At 34.8% G+C, this 26,988-nt stretch overlaps 1 long non-coding RNA gene across 1 annotated transcript; it reads left to right on the plus strand.

Annotated features, from left to right (window-relative positions):
• Positions 1 to 1,855: 1,855 nt before the first annotated feature.
• LOC132733752 (uncharacterized) lies at positions 1,856 to 25,318 on the plus strand. Its single transcript, XR_009626208.1, has 3 exons — positions 1,856 to 3,151; positions 20,924 to 21,005; positions 24,642 to 25,318. It is a non-coding gene; the product is annotated as an uncharacterized LOC132733752 (long non-coding RNA).
• Positions 25,319 to 26,988: the final 1,670 nt, after the last annotated feature.

Genomic DNA, 26,988 nt, shown 5'->3' on the forward strand with positions numbered 1-26,988 from the left:
GATGTTTCAGGCTTAGTATCTAAACTCTAGCTATTTGATTTTATTCAAAGAAGATTTTTTAAGTTTTTGCTATACACATATAAGGAAAATCAATGACCCCCAGGGTGGGCCAATTTTGACCCCAGGGCTCTAGAGTCTTATTTGAACAAACTTGGTAGACATCAATTAGAACATGTTTCATGCTAAATATCTTAGCTCTAGCTCTTTGGGTTTTTTAGAAGAAGATGTTTAAAGTTTTTTCTTTTGGTTGCCATTGGCAACAAGAGTTCTGCATGGAATTAAATACTTTGAACAATTTTCAAAGGTCAGACCACCAAAGGAACATTCCTGTGAAGTTTGGATGAAATTTGCTCAGTGGTTTATGAGGAGATGTCATTTAAAGTAAAAGACGCCAGACGGACGCCGGACGAAAAGCGATCACAAAAGCTCACCCTGTCACTTTGTGACAGATGAGCTAAAAATAACAAAAACATACAGGTAGTTACCAAATTACTACACGCCCTTTAGGTGAATTCCCCAGAGCTGTGTACATAAAGTATCGGAATCCAGTGTTTAGCTACATTTTTGAATTTGTGAATATAAATCTAGTTTTGAATAAACAGTTTTAATATTGCTAAAACAATTCTATATTGATTAGAAATATGTTAATTATATGAATGTAAATATCTTATAATACTATATTATAGAATAACTTCCCTTTTGTACTTTCTGTTATATATAACCTTTTTCTCATGGATAATTAATTTTGTTTATTATCATTGCTTTAAAAATTTACTGTAACAGTAAAATTAATAACTACATGAATTTTTATGTTTTATTTTTAAAAACAGGTTTTAAATCTTAAGTCAATGTGTAAACTTATCTGTTGCATTTCTTCTACAACAGTATACACACTAATAACTATACCTGGAATATCTTCAAAATACACAGACTGATTAGCAAAAAATTAATTTTGGGTTTTCACTGCAGTCAAATGTACAAATCAAGTTATGGCATTTTATCAACAACAACAACAAATACTTTTATTTGGAATCAGGTCACATAAATGCAACAACATGATCAAAAAGATTTTTTTGCTAATTTTTCTAATATCTATTTATATACATGGAACACCTATAACATCTATTGGTCACTTAAATACATTCTATTATGGTCCAAAGTTCAAACTTCAATTTGAAAACTCATTTGGATCATTTTAAAGATAAATATAATCACGGATCTGAATTACATCAGTGATATAATTATGTTTTTCTGTTTTTATTAAATATATATATAATTTTCTAACTAGAGGCAAATTAAACACTTTAAAATTTGCTTTCAATTCACAAGAAAAACATATTTTTATTTTCATTGCTAATTAGGTGTACTCTGAAACTTAAAATACACAGTCTTCCTTTTTGCACTTAAATGTTGATGTTTTAATATTATATGGTTTAGAGTGTGAAGTTGTTTATTGGCTGGTCAGTGTTTATTTAACTGACTGGGTGCTTGTATATCACCCTTTGGCAACTTATACCATGGACTTTTGGGAAAGTCATAAAATACAAGCCAAATTGTTTAATATGCATATACAGCTCAATACCTCAAGAAAAAAACATTTTTTCATCATAGCTAATATGTCATTGTCAATAGCAGTTTGAGAATTAAGGGTTACTAAATCATTGTTATTCAAAAAGTAAAGGACCAACTTTTTATTATCAGAACAGAACTTTTTTTATTTATACATGTACATAACTTACATCATTATACCTATAACCTAAATTTCAAGCGCATAGATTCCAATTCTCTAAAATTATCAGAAACTATTCATACTTTATTCATTTAAAAATGTAGATCAACTTATTTGTATAATTAGTTAAAATATTTACTCCAGTCCATTTAGTTTTTCAGTAAAATTACCTGGTTATTATAATAATATCAATAAAATATTTTCATTTCTACCATTTTCAACATAAAAACTAAAAATGATATTGCATGTACATTGATAGAAATATTCAATTTTACAAAAAAAAGAGTAAAAATGATAAAGTAATCAAATGTTATTTAAAAAGCCGTATACAATATTATATTACTATCAACAGAAATTATGTAGATCTCTAACAGTAACAAAATCTGTAATATTACTTCCTTTTCTTGTTGTTTCCATTTGAATATTAAAGGGACTTCACTGAGGTTTAAAAGCCAATAAAAAAAAAACAAAAAAAAACAATACATTTAAATGTCTTAAATAAATGAGCTGGGGCACTTTAAACAGAAATATATGCAAAGATAATTAAGAAATATACTTTGAAATAAATTGAAAATCTTTTATTATGCTTTTCTTAGCCCGATTTGAGTGAAAAGTGTTTAAATGATTTTCATTTTGGGCTATTTTTTACAATTTGAATACTTATTCTGGAAAAACGAAGTGTGTGAATGATCAAAGATCAGTGGTCTAAACCAGTACATCAAATGGTACATTTGTCTGGGGAAAAAAGTAGACCAATTCACTTTAATGGTTAGAATCGACAGTACAATTTGTTAAGTTTTAAGATATAAATAATGTATTCCGTTTAAAACGGGTCCACTGAAGGTTTCATAAATCCATATTTTATTTATTCTAGATGGTATTTAAAAGCATGCTTGCAATCAATTTCATTTAAAAAGTTATTTAGATGCAAAATTACTCACCAAGTCTTGAAGAAACAACCCGCATGTATAAATGACAGCGATTCTAACCATCGCGTCTATTTTACCAGTTTAACCGCAGCTTTGCGTGTAATTAAACTACACAGGCAGTTCAAAGAGTTTCGGCGGCGACGGTCAAGCCGATACGCTTACACGGGGGAGTCAGGTACTCGGTATGCAAGACACAATTTTCGTGACAGTACTATTCTTTTATAGAAGAATTAAATTATCTTATCTATCGGTTATGAATAATTGAAATGTTGATTTATAAGAAATATCATTTAAACGTTTGTAAACATATTGTAATTAGACCGAACACCCCTTCAAGTGCGCGAAAAATGAAGTCGTCCACTTTTGCGTCATTAAGTGCCATTGCCACATTATTAGCAGGACAGGGCATTTTCGGTAGATGGTAGAAAAAAAGCTTTTGTGTCGGATATATAATAAACTTCAAAAGGAGTTTTTATGATGAGGAAGGCCGAAGGTAAGCATTGTTTCTTATCATTAACATAATTAGAGTTAGGGAAGAACGAAAACGTAGTTTTTGGTGAGTTTATTATTTTTATGTCAACAAATACTAATCAGCTAATGGTTTCGTGGTCATGGAGGAAACGTACCTGGATTTTACGCACCATTTTTGGAGATTACGTACCATTACGTACCATTTAAATATTCTGGAGGCCCAAATCGCACTTTTTCTTTTTTAACAAATAAGATAAAAATCTGTCTACGGATCGTACAAAACTTTGACAGATCAATGTTAGATACCTGTCCAGCATAGCCATGTTTTCGATGTTGCTCTTTTACTTTACCACAGGCGCTAGTCACATAATCAAATATTTTACATAATCGGTCAGTATATGTATATTAAGATATCTTATTATTTTAGATCTATATAGCCCATATAAAACTTTAAAAAGTTTGTTTCAAGCACCTGTGGGTAAGACTAAGAGATGTTGAGTTGATTTTACCAAAGAAATAGAACTTCCAACGAACCTTTTCTCTTCCGTGTTGTCTGCAAATATATTGTTCAAAATAATTTATTGATCAGGAATAGGGTGTCAATTATTGGACATGGGCATTCAAACTAGAATTCCCCAGGCATTGTTTATTTTTAAAGTTCTCTGAGGTAACTATAATTGTCCTCCGCCTTTTCGAAGATTAAAAGGGGATATAGAAAGAATCCGGGTCAGCTCGGCCCTAAAACGTACTCGGGGCCCCCAAGTCAGCTCGGCCCTATTCCAACTCGGCACGGGTCATCTCGGCCCACTTTTTAATTATTAATATTAAGGTTTGTGTTATCACTATTTATTGTTATTATGAAATTATTTATAAAACACGGATTGACAGTTTCAGAGGCTTTTCTTATCAGTAGAATTGCGAGTAAAGATTACCGATTGCGTATCTCAGTGTATTTCTGACTCGTGGTAGGTGGTAGGTTTAACCGTAAATTTAAATACATTCAGTGTCAAACAATGTGTTGAAATATATACTGAGAGAAAGCTAAGATCACCAGCTTTTAATTGGTGTAACAAATTTTAAAATCGGATATTTAATCGCCCCAAACTAGCGATTTAAACACGGCTAAATTTGCATTCTTTTGCGAGCGAAGGGAAACTAAGGATAACAACTTTTGCTTTTTCACTCGATATACCTCAGTTATTTACGTAGTTCAACAGAGAGAGTTTATAAATATAAGACAAATAAATAACAATTTTTTTCTAAATATATTTTATTTCGGCAGAAGTACAATGTATAATTATATAATAATAAGATATTTCTTATTATTCATTTACCGTAACAACATGCAAAGCAAAGTAAGGGGGCCGAGTTGACCCGTGCCGAGTTGACCCGTGCCGAGTTGGTATAGGGCCGAGTTGACTCTTTTCCGATAGAAATAGGCTCCGTCTGTCCGTCCGTCCGTCACACTTTCGTGTCTGGACCATAACTTTGTCATTTATGAAAAGAATTTGAAATAACTTGGCACAAATGTTAATTATAATAAGACGATGTGTCATGCGCAACAACCAGACCCCTACCTCCAGGGTTAAGGTCGCACTTGCTCATTCGAGGTCAACATTGTCTATTTGAGGTATAAATCTATGAAGGGATTTTGTAAATACTTGCCATAATTGTTCACAATAATCAGACGATGTGTCATGCGCAAAACCCGGTCACCTTCCTTCAATGTCAAGGTCACACTTGGAGGTCAAATATTAACATAGTCTGTTACAGGGTATATTACGTGTCCGGTCCATATATATAACTTTGTCATTTATCAAAGGAATTTGAAATAACTTGGCACAAATGTTTGTTATAATAAGACGGTGTGCCATGCGCAACAACCAGACCTAGGGTCAAGGTCGCACTTGCTCATTCAAGGTCAACATTGTCTATTTTAGGGTATATGTCGTGTCCGGTCCATAACTTTCTTATCTATGAAGGAATTTTGTAAATACTTGCCATAATTGTTCACAATAATTTTGCTGGTGTCTTGCTGGACTACTTTCTTCTTATATCTGAGCCACTACACAAAATTAAAAGGGATTTTTTCCTATTCATGAAGTTAAAAAAAGAGAAAAATTAAGTATATATAATAAATTAAAATAAATAGAAATTGAGCAAGTTTTTTTTCTATTAATACAGGATTTATTTTCATCTTGTAGTATGAAAATTCCCTTAGGAAAAGGAAAGGCATTTAACTTGCAGTTATTTAGCATTGTTTTTCTGACCAGTTTTAACCATTTATTAAGCAGTTTTCCTTGACAAATATGATTATGTAGAAAGCATTTAAAATGCAGTTAAAATGCATTTAAAATGCAGTTATTTAGCATTGAAAAAGCATTGAAATCAGCCGAAATATGTAAATGAGATGACATCATAAAACTGCCTCCAAATATGGAGATAGCATTTCCAACCATTTATATGACCTCATAAATAACTGCCAAAAAATTGTGTTTGCATTTTCAACCATTTATATGACATCATTAAAAAACTTTCAAAAAACTACTGAAGCCTTTATATATGACCTCATAAATAACTGCAAAAAAACTTTCAAAAAACTGTTGCATTTATTTGAGCTAATATAATACTGTTAACAACTGTTCACATCTGAAAATAATTGTACATGTACATGGAATTTCTATTACATTGACACATATGTATGTACATAGATTTCTTACAAATCACCAAATCCCCTAACTTTTCATGAACTCAAAAGCATTGCCCTTTTAGTTTCATTAGGCAACCAGTTTGATTACTGTGTGGACTTAAAGTTTTGGACACTTTTTAATGTATTTAACATTAGAAATTACTAAGACGAACAACAGACATACATGTATTGAACTGTCAAAAATCTCACAATAAGCCTCTGGATCTTTTGAACTTTGAGATTAAAGGCCATATATGCGTTTGTAATGAGCAAAAATGTTAAGTACAAAAATCTTATCCAATGACATTGTTATGAACAAAAACGAAAAAGAAATCATAGTATTTCTCTTCTAAAATGGTCAAAATGTTGAAAAACACCACATAATTCTTGTAACGCCTACAAGACGTTACACCAAATAGTGCTTACATTTTAAAAGCATTAAAAGATTGGATAACACCCTTGCAGAAATTACTGGTAATTTACCAGGATTTTACTAGGATTTTAGTGGGAAATCCCAGGAATATTTACAGGGATAATTCCTAGGAAATGCAAGGAAATCTGAGGAATTTCCAGTTACTGGCTGGCGGTAATTGGAACGACTGAAAACTACTGGTAATAACTAGAAAAAAAATTTGAAACCAGGAATGCCTTAGATCGACTTGTACTGGAAAATCCTAATTACTGAGAATGATCTGCCCACGGTATTTGGAACATTTTTCTAGTCAATCCCAGGCATTTCAAAGACCTATGATAATACCAGTAACTCCTGGTATTTTTACAATCTTAGGAATGACTGAGAATGACCTGCCCACGGTATTTGGAACATTTTTTCTAGTAATTCCTTGGCATTTCAAAGAACTTGGATATCCCAGACGTTCCTGGTATTTCCATGATCTAAGGAATGGCTGGAATAGCCTAGGATTGCATTGTACTGAAATTTCTAGCAACTGGGTATGACTGGACCACAGCTGAATTACTGTTACTAGGGCCACCAAAGGATCATTACGATTAAAATCAAATAATCAGTTTTGTAGAAGATATCATTACAAGAAATTGCTGACAATACAAGATGCCATTGGACACAGGGCAATCACATTACTTCACATAAGCACATTGTACTGATGTGAACTAAAATGTGCACTTTTAAATCCAGTTAAATGACAAGCAGTTCAACATCAGTCATAAGCAAACTATTAAATTTAATAAAAAGCATGATTGCATATGAAACAAAGTATTTTCCTTACAGTTTAATTGTTTTTGTATTGTTAAGACACACTTCTTTAGATATATATCATTGTAGTTACTGGAATGCAATGAGCTTTGGCAATAACACTTGACTTAAGATTCCTTTTTATGCCCCCATTTCGAAGAAAAAGGGGTATATTGCTTTGCACTTGTCGGTCCGTCGGTCCGTAGACCAAATCGTTTCCGAGTGATAACTAAAGAACCCTTAGGCCTAGGAACTTCAAACTTGGTATGGTGATTGGTCATGACCAGTAGATAACCCCTATTGATTTTGGGGTCAAGGGGTCAAAGGTCAAGGTCACATTGACCTTGTAAGCAAAAACGGTTTCCGATCAATAACTAAAAAACCTTAAGGCCTAGGAACTTCAAACTTGGTATGGTGATTGGTCATGATCAGTAGATGACCCCTATTGATTTTGGGATCAAGGGGTCAAAGGTCAAGGTCACATTGACCTCTTGGGTAAAAACGGTTTCCGAGTGATAACTAAAGAATTCTTAGGCCTAGAAACTTCAAACTTGGTATGGTGATTGGTCATGACCAGTAGATGACCCCTATTGATTTTGGGGTCAAGGGGTCAAAGGTCAAGGTCACATTGACCTTGTAAACAAAAAGGGTCTCCGATCAATAACTAAAAAAACCTTAAGGCCTAGGAACTTCAAACTTGGTATGGTGATTGGTCATGATCAGTAGATGACACCTATTGATTTTGGGATCAAGAGGTCAAAGGTCAAGGTCATATTGACCTCTAGGGTAAAAACGGTTTCCGAGTGATAACTAAGAATTCTTAGGCCTAGAAACTTCAAACTTGGTATGGTGATTGGTCATGACCAGTAGATGACCCCTATTGATTTTGGTCAAGGGGTCAAAGGTCAAGGTCACATTGACCTTGTAAACAAAAAGGGTTTCCGATCAATAACTAAAGAACCTTAAGGCCTAGGAACTTCAAACTTGGTATGGTGATTGGTCATGTCAGTAGATGACCCCTATTGATTTTGGGGTCAAGGGGTCAAACGTCAAGGTCACATTGACCTCTTTGGTAAAAACCGTTTCCGATCAATAACAAAAGAACCCTGAGGCCTAGGGACTTCAAAATTAATATGGTGATTGGTCATGATCAGTAGATGACCCCTATTGATTTTGGGGTCAAGGGGTCAAAGGTTAAGGTCACATTGACATCTTAGGTAAAAACTGTTTCTGATCAATAACTAAAGAACCCTTAGGCCTAGGAACTTCAAACTTGGTATGGTGATTGGTCATGACCAGCAGATGACCCCTATTGATTTTGGGGTTAAGGGGTCAAAGGGCAAGGTCACATTGACCTTGTAGGTAAAAATGCCTATACGATCAATAACTTAAGAACCCTTAGGCCTAGGAACTTTCAAACTTGGTATGGTGATTGGTCATGACCAGCAGATGACCCCTATTGAGTTTTGGGTCAAGGGGTCAAAGGTCAAGGTCACATTGACCTTGTAAGTAAAAACTGTTTCTGATCAATAACTTAAAGAACGCTTAGGCCTAGGAACTTCAAACTTGGTATGGTGATTTGTCATGACCAGCAGATTACCCCTATTGATTTTGGGATCAAGGGGTCAAAGGTCAAGGTCACATTGACCTTGTAAGTAAAAACGGTTTCTGATCAATAACTTAAGAATGCTTAGGAACTTCAAACTTGGCATTGTGATTGGTCATGACCAGCAGATGACCCCTATTCATTTTGGGGTCAAAGGTCAAGGTCACATTGACCTTGTATGTTAAAACGGTTTCCGATCAATAATAAAAGAACCCTTAGGCCTAGGAACTTCAAACTTGGCATGGTGATTGGTCATGACTAGCAGATGACCCTATTGATTTTAGGGTCAAGGGGTCAAAGGTCAAAGTCACATTGACGTTGTAGGTAAAAACGGTCTATAACTAAAAACGCTTAGGCCTAGGAACTTCAAACTTTGTATGATGATTGGTCGTGACCAGCAGATGACCCCTATTGAATTTTGGGTCAAGGGGTCAAAGGTCAAGGTCATGACCAGTAGATACTTGATAACCCTTATTAATTGTTTGATCGCTGGGTCAGAAGTCATGCATAATAACCTTATCACATGACTAATTGGCTGCTAATAGGGGGCATACATGTTTTACAAACATATCTTGTTTTAAAACAGTGTAACATGTGACACCTCTTTGAATTTAGCACTAAAAGTTAAAACATTATAATTCTTGACTAGGTCACTCCTAGATTTTAATTTGCTTTCATCATTTTCTTAACTGATTGAATGAGGGACATCGTACGACACTTAAACAGTCTAAGAAACGTCACTTAAACAGTACAAAACATGACACAAGAAACCTCCAGTATTACATGCAACTCCTACATTTTCTATTGCTGTCTTCTGAAATGAGTAAATCCTTGCTGTAAGATCCAATTTTTGCCGGTTTAATAATTTTCTTGTCATCAAATCTTTCATACTGAGAATCTCAGTAATCCACTGAATTGATGATCTCTGGTAATCAAATGAAATGTTGATCTTTGGTAATCCAACGACTTCTTTGCATTTTCACAGATATTTATATATATATATATATACAACAGATAGGAAGCTCTAAAAATAGATAATAGTCAGATTTAGACCCACAATCCTTTGCAGGCTTTGGTGATAATTGGGTTTTTCTCGATAGTCTCCAATTTTCGCACTCTCGTTAACTTGGACGATATCCATGAATTATTGTTTTACATACCCCGACATAGATTTTCATCAGAGAAATATTTGTATAGAAAGTGTGTATAGTACCTTTTACAATAAATAACTATTGCTTTCTATTTAAGCAAAAAAATGTTTCATCTTCCTCCGGGAATCCAATATGACGGTGTTTTGGCTATTTTTTACCCAGGATGCATCAAATCTCTGAAAATCCCGCAACATATGAAACTTATAAGAACACAATTCTGCCAAAACTGAATTTAACTGTGTGACATCACAGTTTCTTCTCCATGTTTATTTAGCTCCATGGCATTTTGTACAACTTGCCCTCTTTCAATTACCTGAAGAATTTATGACAGTTTCTTTATCAAACGTTTTTGACCCGTTTTATAGATTTAAGCTCTCACTCTCCTCAGCTTTGAACATCATCCACAAATTAGTTGAACTCCTCCCTTTGTGCAGTGTCTATTCTAGGACGCGCGATTGCGCGATTCACGCTAGTATTTAACAGATCGCGCACAATTCAAAAACATGTGCGTGAAAATCGCGCATCTATAAAAAAGTTAATAAAACCATAAAACTTCCATCCCGCATTATATTTGGTTGTTTTGTTTACATTTACACCGAAAACCGAAGGGAGGTAACTGTAAGCTAATTATAATAATTTAGTACCGTATGGTACTGGTTACGTGAGTTGACGGAAATTTACGGAATGTTCCGTAACGACCGGAACTAGTGTGCTAGGTCTGACAGTTGGGCGCCATTTTAGTGTAGTAAATAATCAAGAAAAATGAGGCAATTCCTAGCTTGGCTACGATCTAGACGTGAAAGATAGTTCGATTATTTGTATTGCCAATCCCTTTATAATCAATCGCGGCAGTTCTGTAATAATTTGTTTTCGTTTAAAAATTCAGGGGGACAACTTCTGCTGCCTTAAATAAATATTATCGTTTCAATTATTTCATCGGTTGAACGCCTCAGTGTAAACTTAATGCAGACGATTTAACATTGGCAGTTTATATTGGCACCCTTTGATTTTGAAAATCGCCCCCTTTTTTGAAATAGAGGGGGGAAAATCACCCCTATTTTTCAATTCCTAGAATAGACACTGTTTGTGGCCTTGTGGTACCAATTCTTATCTGAAATCAAACAAATACATTTCTCTACATATGGAAATATACCAAGATATTTGAAAACGAAATAAATACAAATCACTTGGCAGGACGTGAAGTGGATGCACACTTGGTTCAAGCAAGTAAAATCATTGCAAACTTGACAAAATGGTTTCTGTGTCTTAAATATTTACTAAACTCTCACATATTTTTTCAGGTAAGTGGGTTTGTATGTTATTTGATTTCTTTTTAAATGGCCATTCATGAAGGACGTGTTTATGACACACTCTGTTCTGGGCCTCAGATTTGTAGCTTTTGGTTAAACAAAGCTATTGAAGTTATAAACTGGTCATGTACATATTTTGAAATTTGATAAGTGAAAATCCAGGGCGGTTTTTATGCTCATTTATTCACATAGGTAAGTTTGAAGTTCACCAAAAAAAAGCAAACTAATGAAAATATACTGTGCATTTTTTTTATTATTATTTATTATCATTGTTATTCCTGTAATTTAGTGATGTTGATCATTATTTCTGTAAAGTTGGTTGATTCTAACTCAAGCACTGAAGGAACAAATAACATAACATAATGAAACGGTTTTTTACGAAGTCAAGGGAAATAACTCTACAAATACGGGATAAATCCACAAGCGGAACCCAAGGTGCACAACTACATATGCTGACCGACCTTCCCTTAAGGTTTAATGACTCTATGTCAAATCATTTTTGATTTACATGCAACAAGTTGAAAATTGCAAAAATTTTCTAAGTCAAGGTCAATAACTCTAAAAAATAAAATAAATCCACACGAAAATATCCAGTGCACAACTTCACATGCTGATCAACATTCCTGCAAAGTTTCATGACTCTATGTCAAACCCATTTTGAGTTACATGCGACACAAGTTGAAAATTGCAAAATTTTACTAAGTCAAGGGCAATAACTCTAAAAATACTATATAAATCCAGACAAAAATACCAAGGTGCACAACTACACATGCTGATCAACATTCCTGTAAAGTTTCATGACTCTAGGTCAAATACTTTTTGAGTTACATCCGACACAAAAGAAGAACGGACGGACAAGGGTAAATCTAAATGCCCGCCACTAAAGTGGGGCCACAAAAATATCTTGTTCAAGCGTGTTCAAACCACTTCATGTCCTGCCCCCCTAATACAATAACAGATTACAGTCATCGAATTTAGGCACTGGCCCGGTGGCCCATGACCAGTGTAAATTTTAAGAGCTAAATATATAGTAGAATAAATTCAAAACTGGAATTCGGACGAGTATATTCAAAAATCTTAAATTCAATGACTGAGAGGCAATGTATTCAGGTTAGTGCTTAAAGTATGACACTGTTTGTGCTATTTTTGTTCTTTGCAAATCATCATGTGGGATTTATTTTTAATGGACCAGTATTCAGATTCTCTAGTATAGGCTTAGACAGTGTCAAAGACAAACCATTTTAGCTAGTGCTGTCACTTGGACCACTGAATGACCGATAAATTTTGGTGGCCTAGACAACTTTTTTAGTGGTCCAATAATTCCTATACATGCACAGAAATCTAGAGATTAAATCACACACAAACACACACATAAATCAAAAACAAACAGAAAACATGATTTTTTGTTTCAAATAAATTTTTGGAGGTATCTTATTGTGATTTAAAAATACAGTCTGTCAGTAATGTGTTATTTTAAAATACAGACATGATGTAGGCTTATTGAACATCATCTTTTTCTTGTTGATCTTGTTCTAAATATCTAACTAGATCTACATAAATTAATGGTCATATAAAAATATTGTTTCTTTATGAAAAAACTTTTTTTCTAATACAAGTTCAAAATTGCTAAGGTAGTGAAAACTGTCTGCATACTAGGGTATTGCACTGTCTGGGTGTAAAAAAACTTTCTAGCCATGCATTTTTCAAAACAATATTTTAAATTTCAATATTTTTAAAGGGCATAAGCAAATAATTTCCTGCAGGGAAGCACAGCCATATTTAACGATGCTTTGTTTTTTATTTATTATTATTATTATATCTTTCCTGTTCAACAAAGAAATAAATGAAAACAGGTCGCGAAAATATGTGACAAATGTCCGTTTACGCATTTTTTCCAGTAAGGTTTAAGTACCTTAACTGTAACTAGGAATAAGCTGGAAATACAATTATTATTTCTATTGTTACAGTCGGCAAATTGTTACAAAATAATGCTTTTAGAAGTGAAGAAAGGTCATTAAAATAATCTCTAGACTCTTCATTTTTTCTAGAGGTCATAAACACGCCGTCTCTGTTTGGGGAAAAAACAGTGCATTAATAATAATACTCACAGTGAATTTCACCGATTGCAGCTTTGAAGGTCTTCTTCTGATAATTTGCTTGGGCTATTTCACCTTCCTCGTTGTATGTCTTTATTGGGGAGACGATATCAGTTCACTGTCGATATGAGACGAAGTGTCTGCCATCTATAGTAAATCTATAATGGTATAACAAACTTACATAGATGTTCAAGTTCTTTGGATACTTTGACACACGGATGTAATCAGATAGATTAATCTGAGCAGTTTATTACTTGTCCATTCAACAGGAAACCAGGATGTGGACTGAGGGAATACTGGGACGTCCCATCTCACCAAGGTCAAACACCACTATATTTCGGTTAGGTCAGTGACCACCACACTCCTCCCCGTCCTATTTGAAAAGGCTGGCTGCCAGATAAGACCTTTTTAGTATCTAATCCAGCACTCAATACGAGCCTATTGAATGATTTCCTGGATCCTTACCAGTACTGGTACTGTACCCCTGCTCTAGTACAAGTACCAAATAGGTGATTATCATAAACCAATCACCTGAGCAGCTCAGCTATGACTTGATCAGCTGAGCAGCCCCACTAGGACTTACTCAATTACCTGAGCAGCCGACTATGCAGAATTCTACGACTCACTCAATCACCTAAGCAGCCCACGATGCAGAATTCTACAACTCACTCATTAACCTGAGCAGCCCACTAGAATTTATTAGAATGAATTGTCACCAGTAGCACCCTGAGAAGAATTAACCAACATTAGTCTCTAACAATCACCAACAAACATAAAACCTCCTTCAGGTCTAATTGATTCACTGAAGACTTATCTCTTACTACTGTCAAAACACTCTAACCCACTCATGCACTGGTTCACACTCAGATGCAAGGATATGCAGCTTATATCTAGAGACTACCGCAACTCCTATCACATCTACCAGCTTAACTGCATGAGCATCCTGAGGATTATACCCCAATCCTCAATATAAGACCTTATCTGGACAATAAACGATCCAAACTCAGATTTATATTCAATAACCAACAAGAAGTAACCTTCACCCACAAGCTGTGAAACCACATTAAATAACCACACTGAATCATAAATCTCCGGTCTTATATTCTTACCTCCCAAAAAGACAACACATTTCCTTTGATAACTGTTATAACTCTGACATTATTTCAAGAGCTCAACCTAACAGATAACATCATGACAATTACTACTTCAGTTCTGCAAGATGCTCATTCTATTTCTGCCATAACTTAAGAAACCCCCAACCACGCAATCCAATATTGTACATACATTTGTAATGATCACTATTAATAGATGCCTGCATCCAAATAGATCCCATACAAACTTTCATATAAATTGCTTGTCGGCCTAACAAGCAACCTACCAAATGACATTATAGGTCATCTAGCTTAGTAGAGACGGGAACTGCGTGCTTGGTGACCCCCTACATAGCAGTGAACTTAACTGACCAGATGCAACTTGCTTGTCTATATGGGAGCTAACCCTCTCTTAATGGTGACTATTTTGTTACCAAACATCTCAGTTCTGGGACTCAGATTTCTGAAAGTAACACCAGAATGGACTTTAGGGCCTTTTGAAACATAATCACCAATAAGCTCGCAACCCATTATTACTAAGATGATTCCTAGATAATGAGCTTACACTCCTTGGATTCGTTCCCAAGGTTCCTAATTACCAAGACTGATTGTAACACACTCAATGACAGATGCGATTTTAACCTGAAACCCGTAGATTTTAGTTCCTTCCCTGGCAGGCTTCCCAAGACCCTTAGTGACCCAAGAGATCTTTTACTTGCCAATAGCACCACATCTACATCGTCAATAAAGGATCCCCCAATTCATGGGCCATCATATACTAATTGACACCTACCGCAAGGCAATTTACCCCAAATCGATTTCCCACATGGTACCAGACATTACATCATTTTACCATGATTACGATTTGTTCTGGGTCCAAATCGATTTCCCACATGGTACTAGACATTACATCATTTTACCATGATTACGATTTGATCTGTGCTGCAGCAACTTACACCGGGATAGATCCTTCAACCATCCCGCCAAATTACCTTGTGGCTCCCAAAACCAATAAACCACCTTATATGAGTGATCAGTCTATGGTATGCAATCAACTAAACTACCAGATAAATTAAATTACCCCATGGTAGTTCTTCTCTGATTAACCACCAGATAAATTTAATTACCCCAATGGCGGTTCCTATCTGCAGCTACCCTCACCCCCACCAGTACTAACTGGTAAGAGGCAGGGCAGGCTTTTATTCCCCAAGACTTATTCCAACTACAAGGAATTTCCCTCAAGTTGATTTCCTACATGGCAGTCCCTGGATCCAAACACCATGTTTACAACCTGATTTTCCCCCAGATCGATATCCTACATTTTATTCTATCCCATTCCCTTCCCCATTTGGGATTAGAAGAACCGCATATTAGAATAAACATGATATCGACCCAACTTTGTAGCCTTAAAACACCTAAAAGCATTTTATAAACTTTTAGGGCTACCCTTTGACCTAAGCCTAATCAACTGTGAAAGCCTTCTCAAACTTATCTTCAAGTTCCTCAATAGCCTCTATCACAGTTTCCCAAGTCACAGAAGAGTTATCTTCATCAGAATGAACTTCATAACTATCAGTACTGACTGAAGAAACCCTCTTTCCTTCACACCTTTCACTGCGTTTGCTCCTACCAAAAATGGCCTCATGGCTCTGTTGGTACTTACGGACCAATAATTTGGCTTGTTCGACCGTGGATGGATCATGCATGTAAACATGGAACCCAGCTTGTTGGTCTAATAAACCATGGCAAAACCTACTTATAACCTGACTTGTTATAAACTGGGCACATACCCCCTGAAAGGCTTTATCGGCTAAGGCACGTAACCTGTCTGCAAAATCATCAAGAGATTCGCCCCGGGTTTTGAAAAGCTTGATAAAATTGCCCTTGAGCTGCCTCTGGTGAGATTTGGTCACCAAACCGAGCCTCCAGTTTATCGTATAAAGAAGCATACGATTGCACTTCACCACTATTATGTAAAATTACATAATAATCTAAAGCTTTGCCCTCTAACGTCAAGCACAACGCACACAGTTTATCCTCATTTGACCACTGGCACATCTCAGCATATCTGGAAAACTAAAAATGAAAGCTTCCCAACTGCAATTGCCATCAAATGTTAAATTCGTGGGCATTTTATCTAACGATAGTCTTGACCTGGCTGTTACAGGATAAACTGGTTCCCATCCCCCATGAGATAATGGCTCAAACTCATTATCCCCAATGAGGTGGTCCCCTGTTCTTTCCATAGAGACCGCTCAGACCCAAAATCAGCAGGAATAGCCTGGGGAACCCTAGGTGTGGTAAACATATGCCCATTATACCCCATGCTATCCCCACCCATCACAGGTCTACCTTCTCTACGCCCAAATACTGAAGTGCTTTTCACCCCAGCTGACCCTCTGGCCACATCAGGCTTTACTGCCCCAGGCTTTGGTTCCGAAAAGTCAAAAAATGACTGATCCAAGGACCTAAATGACTTATCCAAGGACCCTTCCCCTTCAGAAGCTACAGTATGATACTCTAAAGCCTCCTGTTTCCTAGGGAATTCTTCCAAAACCTCATTTGGTGAAAAATCTATCATATCTAATTCCTCACCCGTAAACTTTTTACAACATATTGCAGACAATATGTCGCCTGTGATATCACCGCCAGCCCCCCTTATAGATAGGAGAATAGCAGCAACCTTTTTACTAACCCCCGGGATTTTAACCAACTCGTCCTCAGAAGCAAAATTAATCGCAACCTTAGATTTATTGGTGTAGGGGCCTTTTGTGTCTGACCTATCCATCGCCATTGCCATATTAATAATTACTTATTACAATATTTTTATTACAAATAATTAAAAATATCAGGCAATTACAGGTCATGCAAAGTACCACTTACCGTTACTGTAAACCAATTTCCGAAATAAAATTTATTTTATTCCACACACCTGCACAATACTACAATATTGTGCCTTACAGTAACTATAATAAGCAATATTAAAAAAAAATATCGCTCTTTGAATTATGCAATATAAAAAATATCACACCTCTTTCTGCCTGAAAATAAGCAATATTATGAAAATATCACTCTTAGAAATTCCTCTGCAATTCTCTTTCAAAAATTGCTAGGTTTTGGAACACAATAGAAGAAAAAAAAATATGATACCGGTATCAAATATCCTAATTAGAAACCACAATGGTACAAAAACCTAAGTGGGTCCGAAGACTGGTAGCGTCTTAAAAATACAGGCCGCAGCTAGAATTGAATCACCGCTGCCACCATTATAGTAAATCTATAATGGTATAACAAACTTACATAGATGTTCAAGTTCTTTGGATACTTTGACACACGGATGTAATCAGATAGATTAATCTGAGCAGTTTATTACTTGTCCATTCAACAGGAAACCAGGATGTGGACTGAGGGAATACTGGGACGTCCCATCTCACCAAGGTCAAACACCACTATATTTCGGTTAGGTCAGTGACCACCACACTTCTTTGAATATTGCGCGCACAATAAACCTGTGTTCTACGTAATAAACCTGTGTACTACGTCAGTAACATGTGCTTGATTCGCAAAATTTCGTGTAGTTCCGTTGTTTTTGCCGTCAATACAATGACTGAATAATTTCAATTATATCGTTGAATTTTATTTCACAAATCTATTATTTTAGCCCAACAAGCGCTTGAATTTCATACAAAGCTACAGTAGTTTCCAAAACAATTGTGTTGCTACGTCATCAGTATACGTATTAAATACGTCATGAAATTATGCTCGTCTCGGTTAGCGTAAATATAAGGAAATTGCTCGAGTATAATCGTAAAGGTTCGCTGGTTAAGTAAAGACTAAGTTATCATCGTTAATTTCCGTCAGCATAAATATAGGCCTACTTTAATTCAGGCGGAGATTCGGGTTTTGACTCGTGAAAATTTGGAAATGCACAAATTTGACACGTGGAAAAATTTGCACAAGAGTCTATTTGCCACATGGGATTTTCAACTATGCAATAATAATCACCTTAAATCCACCCCTAATTAGATCTACATATGTTCAAATCACAATCAATAAAAATGTCAACAGGCAGTATAAGCCGTGCATAAAGTGGTTTATACACACAGCCTGTGCACTGAAGCATGACATCAGTGGATGCAATTTGACAGCGCTAAAAATAGCTCTACACAACTGATAAAAATTACATACTTCAGATGTCAATTATTGATTATTTTCTTAAGGTTTATAATACGTCTTTGATTTACTTGGAGTGCCTGAACATTTGTTATTTCTTTTTGGGGTATATATAAGCCTATTTAATATCTATTAATTAAATGGCCAATGATAAAATTGTCATAATGCAGGTTGACCATTAAGGTCAATTGATTATTAAATTTCAATTAAATAATAATAATAAAAGTAATCCTAGAAAAATATTATTAAATAGATCTAGAGCAGTATGTTGTTTTATTTAAAAAAAGAAAGAAAACATTTTTATTTTCAATTTTATTGTCTTCCTTCTTTATTTACTTGTTTACTTTCAACAAAGAGAATTCCTAGTCTTTAGGAATTTATGTAAGATTCAAGGAATTTAGCACAGATGTTAAGGATTTTGTTCTACAAGATAAATTCTAAGTAATTCCTAAAGACTAGGAATTTTGCAAAATCTTAAGTCTTAGAAATCTCAGAAAATAAATTACAATTCCTAGTATAACTTTGAAATTGATGAGTTGTTTAAAAATTATTAGAAATGCCTAGTTCTCAGTAACTGCAGGTATTTCCTAGGCATTACTAGAATAGCCAAGACTGCATGGTTTTAACATTCTGGAATTTTCTAGGATAATAACTGGGAAATATTGGCTAAATATTTTGACATTTGGTGTCAAGAGGTAAAACCCTTTCGATACAGAATTCTTAAGAAATACATGGGGCTTTAAAGTCTAGCTTAAACAAAACAAAAAAAACAGGATATACAAGAACTGTTAAAAGTGGACATAAGTGATTCATGCATATGTCAGCTATAAAGAATCGTTTTAAGTGTACATAATGAGAAAATGAGGGGACATAATTATTTTTGAACAATTGCCATAAATAAGATATCTATTCTCAATCTGATCCTCCAAATATCAGAAATTTTATATTAATACATGCTGATGTCTAATGCTGACTAGATTTAACTATAGAGCAATTAACAGATAAATTTTAGAGCTAGTGTCTTTACTCCCTATTGTTTTTTTTGGAAAGAGTGAGTCACTCTCAAGACACAAAAAAAAAAATTTTGTTTTACAATAATAATAATAATATGTAGGATTCATAATGTCTTTTCATACCATTTAACTTGTCTGTCAAACATGCTTTCTTTCATTTACAGTGAAAGTTCCTATTTTCGTGGTACTAAAACAGCTAACAGTACTAATTTTGAAATCAAAGTTATATACTATTGTATAGTATTTTGCAAAGCTTCCTTTTGAAAGAAAATTGAAGAAAAGAATGCTGTAGAAATTTTGTTTTGGTTTGAAATTACGTTACCGCAAGCAGTATAATTTATAAAATACAACAGCTAGTGTCTGAGTTTCAACTCTGTCGCAGGCATTGTAAACTACAACCTTCACATTGTACAGACAAACTATCTGGCTCATGAGTTTTAAAAAAAAAAAGAGAAGACGACAGGGTTTGTTCATGTGATTTCTTTTGCTGCCTCTGGACGGCATGACTCAGTTTGAAAGTAAATTTACACCCCACACCGGTGAGTTGTACACATACAATATTGCTATGATGCACTACAAGGTATTAAGTGAATATTAGTGTGCATGAATTATATTTTCCTAAAAGCATTTAAATAAAACTTGTAAAAAACTGCAGCTTCTGTCACAATCTTTTAGCTTAAAAAAATGGTTCAAGAAAATAACTTGTAAAAAATGGTAATGTAAGTATTGTTTAACATCACCATTTATTTTTAAATGTTGAAAAACTGGTAAAAAATGCTGGACACAAGTTTTTTTAACAACAAGTTTTTACCAGTTTTTTAAGAACTGCTGTTTAAATGGAATCCTACAAATTAAGATGAAGGGCAAAAAATTGTAAAAAAGGCATTTATTTGAAAAAACTGCTAAATAACTGCAATATAACTACAAGTTAAATGCCTTTCCTTTTCCTAAGGGTTATCATATTTCACTAGTTGCTATTGCCACTTGTGAAATATTTATTTTCATACCTCTCGACTTGATGAAATCCTCTTAATGAACCATTGATAGATATTTCCATCTAATTTCTATGAAATACATACAGAGGCTTAAAAAGTTTAATGAAAAGTAAATGAATTAATACATTAATATTACTTAAAAAGCAAAATCCAGGGGTGTGGAATTTTGTATTTTTTCCACTCAGTATAGCAATCTGCTGGTTTAGTGGATCCGAAGGTGACTGACCTTAAAATACTACCAGTAAACAGACAGGCTTTATTGTTAGCTGTCAAACATTAAATCCCAAAATTGAAAGCTAGACAAAGTCCATTTTAGAAATTGAGCAGGTTTAGCATTTATCTGTATTTATTTACCCTTATTATTATTTTCCTAAAATAAATAACACAATTAAAAATTAAATTAGTTTGTTGGAATCAGATTTTAGTACAATAGTTTAGAAATACTTACTTTAAATTTCAGGGTCTAAGCCTGTTGACTCAGTCAAGAAAAATGGATGTGATAGAGGAGACTGTTGATTATAATTAAAACAAAAGAAGGAAATGTAAGTAAAAATTTTGACAGTCAAGTACAAAGTTGATGTGGTGTTTAAGGAATTTTAAAGTACAGTAGAACTTTGGTAATTTGAAGTTGAAGGGACTTGGGTGAAAAACTTCTATACATCAGGATTTTGACTCTGCCTCAATTTAAAAATAAAAATTTTGATCCGTTTACACTTACAAGCAAGTTACAAAAGGTATAACAAGAACTTAACCAGTTTATAGTATAAATATATCCTGACACCAGGTCACGGAAGTTCTCAAATGAAAATAGTTCTTACTGTTAACTTTCAAACAGCCCCTTTCAAATTATACTACTACGGCAATTTTAATGGTAACAATTAAAGCACTTTAATATCATATATTTAAACGCATACAAAGACTTTTAGAACATAACACTGTGTAATTTACACTTGTGGAAATCATCTGTGCAGCTTCAGGGCTTACATTTTACTTTGACACATGGAGAAAATCGACTAATCAAAGTTCGACTCATAGAAGTTCTACTGTACATGTATTAATTTCTGTGTGCATGATAGGATAAAAATCAACATGAATTGGTTCATGCAGGCAATGTTAGTACTTAGGCCATCCTTAAAAAAATGTTTGTTTGCAGTAACCCAACCCAGAATTTTCAAGGTGGGTAGGTAGGTCGATTTTTAGCTCACCTGTCAAAAAGTGACAGGGTGAGCTTTTGTGATCGCTTTTCGTCCGGCGTCCGTCCGTCGTCCGTCCGTCCGTAAACTTTTACTTTAAATGACATCTCCTCATAAACCACTAAGCCAATTTCAAATATCTTCTTTTAAAAAACCATAAGAGCTAGAGCTTAGATATTTGGCATGAAACATCTTCTAATGGGTGTCTACCAAGTTTGTTCTAATAAAAGCCCTGGGGTGAAAAATTGGCCTCGCCCCAGGGATTCATTGATTTTCCCTATATGCATATAGTAAAAACTTAAACAAATCTTCTTTTCAAGAACCCAAATAGCTAGAGCTAAGATATTTAGCATGAAACATGTTCTAATGGATGTCTACCAAGTTTGTTCAAATAAGAGCCCTGGGGTCAAAATTGGCCCCGCCCCGGGGGTCATTGATTTTCCTTATATGTGTATAGCAAAAAAAAAAATCTTCTTTGAAAAAAAAACCAAATAGCTAGAGTTTAGATACTAAGCATGAAACATCTTCTAGTGAGTGTCTACCAAGTTTTCCAAATAAAAGCCCTGGGGTCAAAATTGGCGCCGCCCCGGGGGTCATTGATTTTCCTTATATGTGTATAACAAAAACTTAAAAAAGTCTTCTTTGAAAAAACTCAAATAGCTAGAGTTTAAATATTAAGCACGAAGCATCTTCTAATGAGTTTCTACAAAGTTTGTTCAAATAAAAGCCCTGGGGTCAAAATTGGCCCCGCCTCAGGGGACATTGATTTTCCTTATATGTGTATAGCAAAAACTTAAAAATCTTCTTTGAAAAAACCCAAATAGCTAGAGTTTAGATATTAAGCATGAAACATCTTCTAGTAAGTGTCTACAAAGTTTGTTCAAATAAAAGCCCTGGGGTCAAATTGGCCCAACCCCGCGGGGTCATTGATTTTCCTTATATGTGTATAGCAAAAACTTAAAAAAATCTTCTTTTAAAAATTCAGAATAGCTAGAGTTAGATATTAAGCATGAAACATTTTCTAGTAAGTGTCTACAAAGATTGTTCAAATAAAAGCCCTTGGGTCCAAAGCCCTGCCCCAGGTGTGTCATTGTAAAGAAAAAACTTGACCAGCTAGACCTAAATAGATGTTTAATTAATGGGTGTCTACCAAGTTTGTTCAAATAAAAGCCTGGGGTTTAAACTGGCCCCGCTACGGGGGCCTATATGCCAGGTGAGCTACTTCAGGGCCATCATGGCCCTCTTGTTTCATGTGAGGAAGCTATCCAGCTAGCTTACGGAACATCGGTGGTTCTACTTGTACCGTTTATGCCTGAAATAATGCACGGAGGGGCACCTGAGGTCTTCTCCACCAGTAAAGCTGGAATGTTGCGATATGACCTATACTGTGTTGATGTGACGTAAACCCAATCAAAACAAACAAAACCTTCAAGAACTGGATATTTCAATTACAGTTAATAAATAAATACTTGTATAATTGCTGCAAAATGTTGCAGTGCTAAAATGATACGTTAGACAGAATTTGTGTTGATTTTTTCAATCTAAATTGATTTCAAAGTGCTTTCGCCCCAGCCCCCAACCCCCCCACCCCCAACCCCCCCCCTTCAAACCCCCAAACAGAAAAAGGCACCATCCCCCTTCTGGCAATCCCTGATGTATCTTGGACGAAAAAGTGGTCACTTTTATAAACAACATTTCACAAACAAAAGTGTTGGGGGCCCTAAATAAGGCATTTTTTTCACCATTTGAGACAACAAAAAGGGGGGGGGTGAAAAAGGCGTTAAAAGGGTGTATATCGGGTAATGGGTTAAATAATTTATAACCCGACTGTAAATATTGTTTTCAGTGAAAATAACTTGGCTTAGCTCTATAAACAAATTTATCATTTATGCCTGTGCCGAACCTCTCACTTAGTCTTTCACAAAAAGTAAGAGTGATATAAATATGAACTAATCTTAATATAGACCAATTCAGAGCTCCAGATAATTTTTTTGGCCAAGGGGTTTTTACCCCTAGCAATCTTGAGTGAGGGGTAAAATGCAAATTCTGAAAAAAAACTTAGCGGGGTAAAAATCTGTCAAAAACATTTTGCAATTTTTATGAACAAATTAAACTTATTGTTTTTGTTTCTTTGTTTTGTTTATTTCTTTTTTTTAGAAAAACTATTAAAAATAAAAATACTGATTCAATGTGAAACAATACAAAACATGCTCTGTAAAGTAAAACTTCCAGAGTATACTGGAACTCAAGTTTAGGATTACACAGCAAAATTATCAGGGCTTCCATTTTCAAAAATTTGGAAGTGAAAGACTTCAAAATCTCTGATATTGGAAGTCACAATTTTATAGGTAAAGAAGGAAAAGTATTTGATTTTTGAAGTCACAAGCCAAAATGAAAGAGTATATGGCACCCAAACTTTCTGAAATTATTTTATATTCTAGGAGTCAATATTTTCTTTCTTTATTTCTTGTTGGCATGTACCTTATCATGTACTCCCAGTTTGAACAATCATAGTTAAATTAGAATTAAAGAAAAATAAACAAGATTCTTTTATCTTTCCTTAAAAAAAGTATTGGTCTGAGAAAAAAATGTCCGTAACTGTAGACTGGGTACGAAAATATTGAGTACGAAACTGCAGGTGAAAAACATGTTTTTTTGTTTCAACAACAACAGTGAAAGAAATTAAATACATTTTTGTTTATACCGAGGCATAAACATGTCAATAGATGCCTAAACAAACTATGATAATACTAGGTTAACTCCTACAATGATTTATCATCTGTAATTTCACAGGTTGAATCTACCGGAGTTACCTCCCTTGAGTACTTTCTTCTACCTTTGTTTTTAGCATACATTGTTGACAACATAATTTTTAGTTTTCAAAGCAATGAAATACACTGAAATAGAAATATATTAATTTTTATGCTCAAAACATCCTCTTTCTAAATATCAAATGTTTACATTCTATTCTTTCTTTACTTTCAGATTTTGTTGTTAAGAAGATTTTTCCTATTCATCTCAGAGGGACAAAAACAATTATTTGGATCATGGAACATGTGCATAAACTTTGCAAAAGTTTTGTTGAAACTTCCATTTGATAATGAAGATGGCTGCTGAATATTTTTTGTGACAATATCTGAATGGATGTAAAGAGATGTTGAGAGTTATTGTAATTCACACACTGACAGGTGCAATTCAGTGCTAAATAGTACATCTGCAACATGTTGAAAGAATAAAGCTATAACACACTTGGAATCATTATGTTTTCCATAAACCTGAACAACTAAGTTTGGTATACTGAAGTCAGAATGTTCATCTGTCTATCCTGTGACCCACTGGAGATATCAACATGTTAGTGAAACTTAATTCATTGTAGATGGATATATCTCATTGTGCAGAAATGATTTGCTGAAGCTTTATTTTTAGCTCAACTCTTTTTTCAAAGAAAAAAACTCAAGCTGTTGCTGTTTAGCTCACCTGAACACAAGTGGTCAAGGTGAGGTATAGTGATGGGGCTAAGGTTGCCATTGTGCGTGGTGGGTCGTCAACATTTGAGTTGTTAAAACACTCTAGCATTCACAGATTTGAATGGATCATAATCAATCTTTGTCAGAATGTTTGTCTCAATGAAATACAGGTCAAGTTAAATCATCTAGGTCACATGAGCTTAAAAAAAAGAGAAAATCTTGTTAACACTTAGTAGGGCTGCAGTTTTTTGATCCAAATAATCTATGGAAATTAGTCAGGAAGGTTGTTTTTTGATGATTTCTGGGTTAAGTTCGGATATGGGTCGTCTCCTGGTCAAAAAAGTAGTTACAGGAGCTAAAAATAGAAAAACCTGTTAACACTCTAGTGGCTGCAGTTTGATCCAAAAATAATATCCTTGAAATTGATCTGGAAGTTTGATGATTTCTACATGTAGGTCAAGTTTGCATATGGGTCATCTCCAGTCACAAACCATGTCACAGGAACTAAAAATAGAAAAGTCTTGTAACACTCTAGTGGCTACTGTTTTAATCAAATATTCTGGAAATTGGTCTTAACATTTGTTTTGATTTATTTCTAGGTCAAAGTTTAAAATATGGGTCACCCTGGGGTCACAAAAACAATGCACAAGCCCCAAATACAAATATTGAAAAAACCCTTTAACAATTAAACGTTATTGGTCCATTTTTTTTAAAACAGCAATTTTAATTCGAACTTGGGTCAGGATTTGCTTGTCTAGTAAAAATTGTTTTGAAAGGAGATTGGGTCAAAAAATCTCTGATGAAAAACAGGGTTCACAGGGAGCAAAAATAGTAAAATTTGTTTTACTCTTGTGGCTTACTGTTTTTTTAAGCAAATAACCTGGAAATTGGTTTCTCAAGTTTTTTTTTGGATTTCTAGTTCAAGTTCGACCCTGGGTCACCTGGGGTCAAAAACTGTACAACAACTGGCCCAAAATATAGGAAAAAAACCTTTTTATTACCCTTTAGAATCCACAAATTTTTGCTCGGACTATTCGATAAGAATAATAGTCGTTCGGCGTCAGTGTCTGCGTCGGCGTAACCACTTATGTTAAAGTTTTGTAATAGTTCAAATATTTTCAAAGTCCATTGACATATGGCTTTGAAACTTTGCACACTTGTTCACCATCATGACCCCAACCTGTAGACAGGAGGAGGTAACTCTATCAAGCATTCTGACAGAATATGCCCCTTTTTTCGACTTAGAATTTATGTTAAAGTTTTTTGTAATATCTCAAATATTTTCAAAGTTCATTGACATATGGCTTTTGAAACTTTGCACACTTGTTCACCATCATTACCCCAACCTGTAAACAGGAGGAGGTAACTGTATCAAGCATTTTTTTTTTTAACTATCGAGCACTAAGAATAGTCGAGCGTTGCTGTCCTACCAACAGCTCTTGTTTTTTATGCCCCCCCCCAAGGGAGGCATAATATAAATCGGACCGTCCGTCTGTCCATCTGTGCATCCCCCACTTAATTTGTGTCCGGACTGTAACTTTGTCATACATGGAGAGATTTTAAAACAAGTTGGCACAAATTCTACCACATCAAGACCGGTGTCGCGCCTAAGGCTCATGAATGTGTGTGTGTCCCCACTTACACAACAACCATGTCCAGACTGTAACTTTGTCATGCATAGAGGGATTTTGAATTAATTTGGCACACATGTTCTATCTTCATAACAACATTTTGTTCGCGTTCAAGAACCACGTCCCTTCTTCAAAGGTCAAGGGTCACACTTATATTTGAAGGTTCTATCAAGAACAATATTCAACAATTAGTTACTTTCATTCTCTTTTCTTTTCATAATACCTGCATGCTTA

Source organism: Ruditapes philippinarum, unplaced genomic scaffold (assembly GCF_026571515.1).
Source record: "Ruditapes philippinarum isolate M1 unplaced genomic scaffold, ASM2657151v2 ctg6599_1_1_1_1, whole genome shotgun sequence".
Classification (NCBI taxonomy): domain Eukaryota; kingdom Metazoa; phylum Mollusca; class Bivalvia; order Venerida; family Veneridae; genus Ruditapes; species Ruditapes philippinarum.